The following is a 12,632-nucleotide window of genomic DNA, read 5'->3' as shown; positions in this document are numbered from 1 at the left end:
CGCGTTACATATCTGGCATTGACGCACTAATTTACGGCATTTGCATGTGATCCAACGGATCTCGTGTCTTGGAGCCTTGAATGGTAGTGCAGCCAAGCAGAGGCCTTTTTATCAGTGATAATGATGTGAGTTCTCTTCTTTTCGGCAATACTTTTCTGATGCGTTCCCTGTGACGATGAGTCGTAGCCACGCTTACATTTAGCTAGCTAGGCATTTATTTAATAAACAAGACAAAATTCAAGACATTCGTAGGGAATCGACTGCTGGATTCACTGAGTAGAAGTTTTTTTCAAAACTAGGAACGTGGTGCCAGTTTTATTTTGTTATGCCTCACTTCGAAGAACAATAATAAAAAATACCGCAAATTATAATGATGGTATATGAACAATCTTATGACGGCTTCATTCACGATAATTTTAAATTATAGTAGGGAATAGGCGTGATGAAGCTTTAATTTGCCACCGAAAAGTGAATCCTATAACTGACTCATAACTGATCATTAGTACATGATAGATAATGACAGTTAGTTTGGAAACGATCAAGCTACTTATTAGAACATAATAATAGTAATACCTTGACAAAGGAATAACAATAAAATAGACTAAATGCACGAACAGTTTCCACTTTTTACAAGACATAACATACATTGTGTTTGATAGTATTGACACAGGATGAACCAATAACTTAGGCAAACAAAGTAATTCAAGGAACGCATACTTCATACCTTCTGACCATAAAGACAAGAATGACATCGTACAGATCAATCTATATGATTCGGCAATTGAGCCTCCAAAATAAACGAAAGATTAAAAAATAATCTATATGATTAGGAATGAGATAATGGGAGAGAGTATCTATTAGAGTTGTAAATGTAATGTCTTTTGAGCCAGTTCAACAGTGTCTTAATGGACGACATGATCCTTGTACGGCTGGAAAACTGCTTCAAAAGTTATTAACTTGTCATTTTTTATAAATCGGGGATTGAACACTTTCTTACACTTGATAAAACAACTTCCGGCTCAGTTTCTACGATGAAGCATTGGGCAACATGTTCCATGTCAGTCGGATAAACTGCTTCGGTACATTTCGAGCGCCTATAATGATAATAGACATCTAAAAAACATGAAAGCTGACAAAATAATTTGACTCTGACAAGAAAATGACAAAAATGACTTTAAACTATAACGATGTTAGTTAGCATGAGACCTGTCTGACTATTTATGAACGTAATTTCCTCTGATTCAGTTGCAACAGCGTCTTCTTGGACGACATGTTCCGTGTACGGCTGGCAAACTGCTTCGAAAGGAATTATGCAACGGTATCATCAAAGGCCTGGTGCAGAGGTTTCTACTCTATTCAGAGTCCCGCCAGTAAACCTTCACAAAAAAAAAAACAAAAAAGTTGATTCGGCTTACGTGGACTTGGCTAAAGCGTTTGATATGGTACCGCACAATCTAATCATTACAAAAATGAATCACTTGGGATTTCCTTAATGGATTTTAAATTGGCTTTCTTCGTACCTTTCCAATCTCTGTGTCATCGACTCCTTGACTAATTGTGCTTGACTTGAACCACTTGCTAATTTGGTGTGACGACAACGGCATGCGGGTAAATGCCAAGAAATGCAAAGTGATATCTTTCTCCCGCTCAATCAATATTATTGTTCACCAGTATCAAATGGGAACGGATTATCTGGATCGCGTGAATTCAATTTGTTGTTACTACCGACTCAAAGTTAACATTTAACGAACACATAAGCATTGAGATCTCCAAAGCATACACGATACTAGGCTTTATTAGACTACATACGGCTGAATTCTCAGATATTTATTGTCTTAAGACACTGTTTTGTGCTCTAGTACGTAGTATCTTAGAATATGCTTCCTCGGTATGGTACCCATTTTATGTTACACACCCCTTAAAAATTGAACGCATTCAAAAACATTTCATTAGATTTGCCGAAATTCCTCGCTTTTAGCTATTCCGTTTCATAGAACGAATTTCGTTTGCAATAATAGTTTTAACATATGCTTGCGTTCTTTTAATGATGTTTTTGACGAATTCGATTTCTCAATGTCAAAAAAAAAATTTAGTGCCAGAATTAGTGATTAAGTTAGGAATTAAATAGGAGAACGGTTCGCCACTTCATCGCATAGCTCCTATTCCCATCCCATCAAAAACAAAGCAATAGAAAGGAATTTGGTTTGTTTATTATTTTTGTGATTTTTTACAGCAGTGAGCACGCATATTAACAAAAAGAAGCGACGAATTTGGTGCCGCATTTCTTTGTTTAGCGATGAGATGGATATATGTACAGTGGGATGGAAATCGGAACATTTCCCTAGTCTGTACGACAAAGTGAAGATGGTGAACAAGTACAAATACAAATATGAAGGAGTTGAAATCATGCATAACTGACTAAAAAATCTGTTAACAGCTAAACGGGAAGAGAGGAGTTCGGGAATTTTCTTTCAAGCACTTCTGATACAAAATGCTTATGATAATCAATTGACGTTTGATTTATTTTAGTACATTCTTCTAAACAATTCATGCTTTTCAAATAAGAATTCTATCAGCATTTCTACTGTTAATAACTGAAAGCTTTTCTTTGATTCCATTCCCATTGGAACCACCATGTAAGATGCCATAGAACAAGATCAGGCTCACGCTGTCTTCTGACAATGAACCAAAATGTAATTGTTCATACTATATATGACAAAGCTAACAACAACTGCACTTCGGAATTAAGTTTTAATTAGATTGAAAAAATCTTGAATAATAAATTTAACCTGCATAAAGGAATGATTGATACAAACTCTTCAAAATTACACCTTTTCTAAAATTGTCCCATTCTCACTTTTCAAATAGACCGAAATTGGGCCCAATAAGGTTAAGTTCTTTTTGTAGAGCGCTAGTGAGGTACTTGTTACGCTCAAATCAGTTAGTTAAGGATTAGTGCCAAAAACATGAGTGAGTTGTATTGCGCACAGACATACATGCACACATATGTACATTGTACATTGTACACGCTGATTAAATATCAGAAAGTTGTTTTACGCCGCTGGATTTATAATATTTAAAAATCTAAACATTTAAAAATATGATTTCCAAATGTAAAAAATAAAAAATAAATAGATATTTGGATTTTCAGATTTATTAATATTTCTTATGTCTACAATCCTGAAGGCAAACAGACCAAACCAAAAATTGTTGGTGATTCTCGGGGCTAATCGCGCTCAGGACGTAGCATTTTCCACTCCAAATCGATGTGGTCCTTCGTGGTGCTAAATTGTTATAGCTATTTGTCAAATTGTGGACGGTACGTTTTCTCTTTATGGGCGATAGCACTAACACTGATCGATGCTCATACGTATTCAGTCAACTCTATCGTGGACCAAGCTTTGACCTTAGATGGCATCTTCATCATCGGTGATTTCAACCTTTCAACATTACAGCTCAGCCACACTTAACAAATCAATCATGTTGCGAATGAAAATAACAGATTCCTGGATTTATGCTTTGTTAGTCTTCGTGACACTGTTCCATCAATTTCATTATCTCCTGCACCGTTGGTAACGTAGGTTCCCCATCATCCAACACTACACATTATTACCGAGAAAGGCAAAGACGACATTATGGTTCATGCTGCCGACATTGCACCTGTTATTTACGACTTCTGAAAAGGAGACATCGGCAGCATGAACCATATTCTGTCGACACTGGACTGGGATAATATATTGCATGACAAAAATGTAGATGCTGCAGCTCAAACTTTTTTTCATGTTCTGTCGTATGTGGTGGTCAAGCATGTTCCCAAGCGAAGCCTATCCGTTAACCGCACTCCGTGGCAGAAACCCAGACTCCGACAGTTAAAAAGGCAAAAGAAAGCGGTTCTGAGGAAGTACTCCAAGCACCACTTGGAGACCATTACGTGCGACTCAATAATGTCTACAAGAGCGTCAGCCGGAGATGTTTTCTTCGCTATCAGAATAGCATACAACGTCGCCTCAAGTCCCAGCCCAAGTCTTCCTGGAAATGCGTCAAAGAACAGCGCAGCTAATATGGGATTCCTTCTTCAATGATTTTGAATAGCAAACAATGGGACCGTATGCCCCGTCGAATGCAACTTGTTGAGAGTAAATCGAATAATGCTAAGTTTCAAATAGTGTCTATACACATGTATACACACGCGGGGAAGGGTCAACAACCAACCATTAGGTCGAAACCCATCTGGCCAAAAGTCATTTGGTCGAAAGGGTCATTTGGCCGAAAAGGTCGTTTGGCCGAATGGGTCATTTGGCCAAAATGGTCATTTAGCCAAAAAGGTCTTTTGGCCGAAAGAGTCATAAGGCGAAAAGATAATTAGGCCGAAAGGGTCGATTAGTCGAAACGGTGATTTGGCCGGAAGGGTCATTTAGCCGGATCGTATGGCCGAAGTGAGACGTCTCGCTACTCATTTCGCGCTTCTCACTTTTTACAGTGAGAAGAGAAAAATCAAAAGTGAGAAGTGTTTGTACTTATAATTTGGTGAAATTATAGAGATCGAAGTAAGCATTAGTACAAAGTGGACGCAATTTTTACAAGCTGCTGTCATTCTTTTTGTTTTTCAAATTTTGCTTCTATAGTTCTCAGCTGTAAAACTAAGGACATGTAGTTCATAATTTAGTGAGAGCAGAGATGTTCAGCCATGTACAAGAGGTTCAGAATAATGTAAGTGTCGGATGCCTCAAAACCTTGCTCAAAATTCCCTGGAACACACGAAGATGGCCAAAACACTCATTGCAATGCGAAGTTTTGCAAATTCCGTTTGATGGCTATGGCAGTAATATTAACTTGGTGAGATCCATACTACTTAAAGTTTTGTTATTATGCAACATATTAAGGTAAGGTGTTCCTATTGTCGCAAGCATTTCAATTCTGCATTTAGGAAATCTTAATTAACTAGAATTTGTCGTTCAATCACATTATTAACCGAGGCGAATAGTGCCATAATAATGTTCCCAATTTTTAACAATGACTAATGAAAGCTAATGCCGTTTTGACTCAGATTCCGAGCGTGACTTATATTCCGAACACTCGCTTTAAAATATCAATTTTGGCTCATTGGATTTTCCTCATTGGAGCTTAAATTCGTTTATAACCGATGGAAATTTTAGTTTTCGGGCTCTAAAATGCCAGTGTTTGGAGTGTGAGTCATGTTCGCCAAAACGCCAAAACGGTAGTTAATATTTTTCGACAGTTTCAACGGCACTTTTTTTAGACTCCCTCATTGGCAACAAAAATATTCATATTAGATTATTGGTCGGGGCTCTGTCAAAACGCACCAAACTGCTTAATGATTAACTTGTGATATTTTGATCGTAAAAGTTAAACGAAAATAATTTAATATCAATTTATCCACACATTTTCGGTAGGATATGCGCTTAGTTGTAGGGCCGACCAATTGTTGTAGTACACTCTTTGATTTAAAATTTGTGCATCTTTGCATTTCCTCAGCTGATTATCACCTTGGTATTGGTATCAGTTTTTTTATTTCAACAAAGCTCACTGTCGCACTCACTTATTTACAAGCTCTACATCTCGCAGTTACGTCAAATCCCTCGCTAGATTGCCCTTATTTTACATTAATGCATTGTACGTACGCATTTTTTCACACAGTTTTTGTCCTACGAGATTTGCTATTACACACTCCTTTATATGTAATCTATTACGCACACATATGTATTCCAGAGTCGTATTGCATCATTACCATTATGTAATAAGATTGCAAAAGTGCATTATGACAATGCTAAAAGTTCAACTGGAACATAATAAAATTATACGGATTGAACAATACTCTATACCATAACATACATATAGATTAGTTTCTTTCCTAAAGTTGTGATGGATCCCTTATTTCATATTGTATTTTTGAATTATATGTACTTGTTTTCGGAATGCACGGAAAATTTTCGCGGAATATTCCATGCAGTTTTGCTATGTTTTGCCCCATGCAGTCGGTTAGAAAACAAAATAATTAATGCGCGTTCAATCGTGTTTTCATGAGGCGCGCAGAATGTTCGCGAAGTCCGAATCTTTCTGTTTATCTTCATATAGTCTGTCGGAAAACAAAGTAATAAGGTGCGCTTTTGATAGTATTCAAGCTCAGTCTCGATTTACACGATACACCCGGCATACCGTGTACCAAAACGAACCCTGCTACACTCCCAGACCTATATATCCATCATTTTAGTGATTTCTAGTGGAAGGAGTGCGTACCCGATCATGTTTCGTGTTTTCTCGATCTCGAACATGCAGAACGATCGCACGATAGTGCAAGTTAGTAAAATAATTAGCGATTAAAACAGTAGTGCGCGTCCAATCGGGCTTCTTCTAACACGCAGAACGATCGTGCGATCACCGAAATATTTTGTTCTGCGTTGTGCGGTCGGTAACTCAATTAACTAATGCGCGTTCGAATGAGTTTTTTGTTTAATTTCGATCAAACTACACGCAACACCCCGCATATCGTTTACCAAAACGAACCCTGCTACACTCCCTACCCCATATATCCAAAATCCCAGTGATTTCTCGTGGAAGTGCAGATGACTCGTCGGCTTCCATCAAAGCGAGTATCACGTCAACATTTCCTACCCATTCCCTAATTGACCTGCATTCGGACACGGCCGGCGCTGGTATTGCTTAATTTTGGGTCACCAGTTCTTACACATTGAGGATGATGTTAGTCCCAAACACCATCTGTTGGTTCTCTGTGTAATTACAGCTGACCTGGCAATAACAGAGTAGCAACCGTGGGCGGTCAATCATGCTCATGCTCATGCTCATGAGAAGAGAAAAATCAAAAGTGAGAAGTGAGACGTCTCTTTTCTCATTCCTAATTTCTCTCTTTTTAAATGATCTATTCGACCAAATGTCCTATTCGGCCAAATGACCCTTTCGGCTAAATTACCCTTTCGGCCAAATGACCCTTTCGGCCTAATGACCCTTTCGGTCAAACGACCCTTTTGGCCAAACGACCCTTTCGGCCAAATGACCCTTTCGGCCAAATGACCCTTTCGGCCAAACGACCCTTTCGGCCAAATGACCCTTTCGACCAAATGACTCTTTCGACCAAACGACCCTTTCGGCCAAACAACCATTTCGGTGACGATGCTTGCATTCCGCATCATTACGAGAGGGTACAATATTTGTTTTGTATCGGTTTGAATTTGAATTTCTTGCATTCAAGTTGTTTTATTTTGGCTTTATAGTTTAGATTATTAATTGATTTTATTCGATTTTATTTCTCTAGACTTAAGCTTTAGATGAATAAATTTTAACAAAATATTTTTTCAAACTCAAGAACTAACAACATTTTAAACACTAGCAATCATTGAGTTTTTAACAAAACTAACAAACTTATACAACAAAATAACAAGTCGATGTTCGCCGATAAAGATTTCATTGTAACCTACAAAAAGTTGATTACAAGCTTGAAAAATTCATTTCAAAATGCATATGAAGAAATTATTTGTAGCTTTAAAATTCTGCGAGATTTGAGCCATTTAAAATATGTTTTTTACAAATTGTCAAAAACGTCACTTTCGAAAACTGAACTAATTTCCTTTTAAAATACGAACGCATTCTCTCTCGGAATACGAATGAGTTCCGCTTAGATTTCGATCAAATGCCTGCTTGAGATTTGAATGAATTCCCGTTTAGAATTTAAGGTTCCCGTTCGGAATTCGAATTAATTCTCGTTTGGAAGTCGTACGAATTTCTGTTCGTAATTAGAACGGCTTCTCGTTCGAAATTTGAACAAACTCCTGTTCAATTTTTGGACGAATTCTCGCCCGGAATTCGCAGGAAATCAATTTTCCTTTCGAAATTCGAACAAATGGGGAAGTTAAAAACAATTCGAACAAATTCCCTTTCAATATTCAGTGAATTAACTTGGCTCCACCCCAGTACCCCGAATGCCGTTACCCCGAAGGCCACTACCCCGAATGGGACAGTACCCCGAAAGTCATTACCCCGAATGGGACACTACCCCGAAATCCATTACCCCGAAAGGCAATTATCCCGAAAACATTTAGAATCTATAGTATTCTATTATTATGTTTAACACCAACAGATATCGATGAATCGCCAGTTTTTAACCAACCAGTTTAACCAACAGTTTTGATTTTTCTTCTAATTAGCTTTAACTATCATTCCTGTCATTATGACCTGGAAAAGTACTATTCTACGAAATGGAGTAAGAGATCCTTTTTTCCAACAGAACGCGTTTTCCCGGTATAAGGCACACAGAGGAGATGATGCCTTCTTTAAATGGAAGCGTATGCTCGGTATAAGGCAGACAGAGGAGATGATGCCTTCTTTAAATGGACGTGTTTGCTCGGTATAAGGCAGACAGAGGAGATAATACCTGCTTTTAATGAACGTGCTTATACCTCGATAAGGTACACGGAGGAAATACTGCCTTTTTAAAAGCAACGTCTGCTCGATAGAAGGCGAAACGAGATGATGCCTTCTTCAAGTCAAGGCAAATTCCCGAAGACATACAAGATCTCCCTTTCTCTCACTCTTATACACAAACCCCCTTACTCACTCACTTCCTCTGTCTCACTAATTATTACTCATTTACCCACTCTCATAGATTCACAAACTCTCACTCACTTAATCACTCTTACTCACTCATTCACTTTTACTCACTCATTTACTCTGAATCATTCGCTCTCTCTTTCTCGCTCACTCTTACTCGTTTACTCTTACTCGTCCGCTCACTAACTCTTACTCGCTCACTCACACACTCACTCTTACTCACTCACTTAATCACTCACTCACTCTTACTCACCCATTCACCCCTCGTCGATTTTGAGTTTTAGACCACGCTTTATCCAGAATCCGGATACAGCGACCAAGGAACAACTTCTACCTTGTTGCCCTAGTAGCCATGCTAACGTGGACCGCAATTGCCTCCAACTCTGCATTGTGCATGAAAACGGGCTGCATAATCTCCCCCTGCCATTCAGGAATCTTGAAGAGTGCCATACGAAGTGGAACGGGATAAGAATACTTAGTTCCATACTGCATTGAAACAGTTTCAGTTCCAATTAATGTTCATTCATGTGAATTCTGATTAAATTTTTATTGTGTAACAATTTTTTCATTGAAATTAATTATAAACTAGAAATAATGATTAATTCTGGGTACTGACTCATTCAAGGTAGTGTCCAATTAGGGGTAATGGCACTCAGGGTAGTGACTCATTCGGGGATGTTGAGTTCGGGGTAGTGGCCTTCGGGGTAATTACATTATGGGTAATGGAATTATGGGTAGTGTCGTAGAGTCATAAATTTTCGAATTCAATTCAATTCGAACGAATTCAATTGTGGAAGTTGAACGAATTTTATTTCGGAATTCCGGGACCAAGAATCGAATCCAGCCACCCTCAGCATGGTTTTGCTTTGTAGCCGCGAATCTTACCGTACGGGTAAGAAGGGCCCACAACGAATTATAATTCAGAATTTGAACGAATTCCTGTTTCAAATTTGTACGAATTCCTGTTTAGTAGGGGGAATGACGACTTTGGCAGGTTTTGTTCTATTATTGTCAGGGGGGGTTTTATGACTGATTATGCTCAAATTTGGCCTAAACATTCTTTAGATAGAACAAAACTTGCCAAAGCCGTCTTTTCCCCTATTTGAACTGTTTCCCATTCATGATTCGAACGAATTCCTATTTCGGAGTTTGAACGAATTCCCTTTCGGAATTTGAACGAACTCGCGTTCGTCATTCGTACCAACTTCCGTTCGGAATTCGAGCGAATTTTTGTTCTAAATTCGAACGATTTCCCATTAGGAGTTCGAACGGATTCCTGATCGGAATTTAAATTGCTTTTCGTCAGCAATTCGAACATATTCGTGTTTGAAATTTGTATGAACTTTCATTCGGAACCTGAATAAATTTTTGTACGGGTTTTGAACATATTTGCGTTCGAAATTCGAACGATTTTTCGGTAGGAGCTCGAACGAACTACCGTTATCAATTAGAACATATTCTCGTTCGTATTTTTGCCTTTCTCGTACAACAAAGTTGTACCGAAAAGCTATAGGATTACTCAAATAAACTATTGATAGAAGGACCGGAGACCCATAGTGTTATATATTGATCGACTTATCTTGACGAACCGAGGTGATGTCCGTATGTGTGTGTATGTTTTTAGAATTTAGCATTACCCGATTTACTCGCAACAAGTTGCATTTGACGAGGAATGCGGTTCCATTGTTTGCTATTGAAAATTGGCCCGATATGGCATTGCATTTCGGAATTATTCAAAAATTATTGTTTTTCCCAAGGGTTTCTCCCAAAAGTTTTTTCAAAATCGATTTTTTTTTTCAGGAATGATGGCAATGCATATTCATTGATGCGAAAATATGAAAAACAAGCAGACTCGATGATCTTTGTTTCGCCCAAAATTAATTTATTCTCTGATAAGCTCTGGAGTTATGCAGAAGTTTTTGTTTCATTAGTATGAGCCCTACTTTCCAGAAGAGGAAGGGGTTTTGAACCATCTTAAGAACCTTCCCCGACCTCAAAAACCTCTGCATACAAATTTTCACGCCAATCTTTTCAGTAGTTTCCGAGTCTATATGGGTTTGTACAGATAGAAATTCATTTTTATGTATATATGTAGATTATAGAAAACATGCGATCTATTCCCCTGAAGTGCTTTTTTGACCATTCTAATGTAATTTTTTAAATAAATTTTATAAATTTCCATTTGGATTTCAAATGAATTCCTATTTTACATTCAAACGAATTTCCGTTCGGTAAGCGAAGAAATTTTCGTTTGGAAGCCGAATTAATTTCCTGTTCGGGTTTCGAAAGTTTTTCGATAAATTTTTATTCGGAATGCAAACGAATTCCCTTTTCGAATTCAATTCAATTCGCGTCTGAAAGTCTAACAAATTCCCGTTTGGAGATTAAACGTGTTCTCGTTGGGAGTTAGAACGAATTCCCTTCAGAAATTAGAGCAACTTCCGATTCGGAATTCGATCAAATTCCTGTGCGGAATTTGATCGAATTAGGGGAAATGTTCCGTTATCCATCTCACTGTACATATATCCATCTCATCGCTAAACACAGAAATACGGCACCAAATTCGTCGCTTCTTTTTGTCAACACGCGTGATCACTGCCGAAAAAATCACAAAAATAATAAACAAACCAAATTCCTTACCATTGCTTTGTTTTTGATGGGATGGAAATAGGAGCTATGAGATGAAGTGGCGAACCGTTCCCCTACCATTTAAAATTCGAATGTTTTCCCATTAAAAAATCGTGTGAAGTCTTGTTTGGAATGCGAACGAGTTTCTGTTCGGAATTCGAAAGAATTCAATCGGATTCCTGTTCGGGGCACGAAGGAATTATCGTTCGGAATTTCAATTCCATTGTAATTAATCAATAAAAAAATCGTACGAGCTTAGAACGTTTTTTTTAGTTTGAACGCATTCTCGTTGGAAAGTTGAATGCATTTCCTTTAGAAATTCATTCTTCTTTTTGAATTTCGAACGAGTTTTTATTTAGAATGACTTAAAAGCAGAGGGGTGTTAGTAACAAATGCTTAAGTAACAAATGCAAAAAATGCTTTCTTTTAGATACTTTTGGCAATATGTTGATATAGTTTGTACGTTGTATATAAAGATCTGAAAATTCACAGAAAATTAGTAATTTATCAAACCTCTATGAAAAAAATTTTCGCCAGTTTTTCTCAAAACTAAGTTTTTGTCACCCCTTGCGTATGAATTCCCTCAATAACTGTTCGGAATTCAAACGAGTTCTCGTTCGGAAATTTAATAAATTTTGTTTGAAATGCGAACAAATTTACGGAATGATTACTCTGAACACATTCGATTGAATTACCGTACCGGATTTTGATCGAATTTGTTTGGAATTTGAACGAATCGAATCCAATTTCGTTTCGGATTCGACCGGATTTAAGTTCGAAATTTGAAAAGAATATGAATTCCGAATGGATTTCGGTTCGGAATTCAAATGAATTCCCGCTCATAATCCGAATTTATTTTCTTGTTTAAATCCGGTCGCATTCCTGTTATGAATTATTTCCGTACGAATTCTTGTTTCTTGTTTGGAATGAAAACTATTTTTCGTTCGGAATTCGAATGACTTGTTTTATTCACGATTTATGTCATTTTGAAAGGAAATATTATGATAGATCCCCATTCGCAAATTAGATGCTAGGCACTATACACTAATACAAATTATGGTGCCCAAAAAAATTGTTTTATATTGTATGATCTGTGATAGTTTAATCTAAACCTTTCATTCGAACAGTTAAGGTATGTTTTAACTATTTTAATGAAATGACTTTGAACAGTTCAAAACATCATCAACACCAGCATCAATCTCCCGGACAGTTTGACCTATTTATCGATACGTCCGTAACCCGATGTAGAAAGTTCCATCTGAATCATTGGTCCGATTTCCCAACCGATCGTTGACCCGACACATCTAAACATGTTTTGAATCTCATTCCAGAAATAGCATTCCTGCAATCATCCTCTACCGCATCTGTTTATCAACACTTTTCCACTGAATCGTTCCAACCGCTCTCGACCTCCACCGAAT

General features: G+C 37.6%; 1 protein-coding gene across 1 annotated transcript in view; it reads left to right on the top strand.

Annotated features, from left to right (window-relative positions):
• LOC134207814 (eye-specific diacylglycerol kinase) overlaps positions 1-12,632 on the top strand; it is a 312,235-nt gene that overhangs the window by 102,493 nt on the left and 197,110 nt on the right. The window lies entirely within an intron of this gene.

The sequence above is a fragment of the Armigeres subalbatus genome, chromosome 1 (genome assembly GCF_024139115.2).
Source record: "Armigeres subalbatus isolate Guangzhou_Male chromosome 1, GZ_Asu_2, whole genome shotgun sequence".
Classification (NCBI taxonomy): domain Eukaryota; kingdom Metazoa; phylum Arthropoda; class Insecta; order Diptera; family Culicidae; genus Armigeres; species Armigeres subalbatus.
Note: the sequence above shows the minus strand (reverse complement) of the source record. Positions and strands in the feature narration are given on the sequence as shown.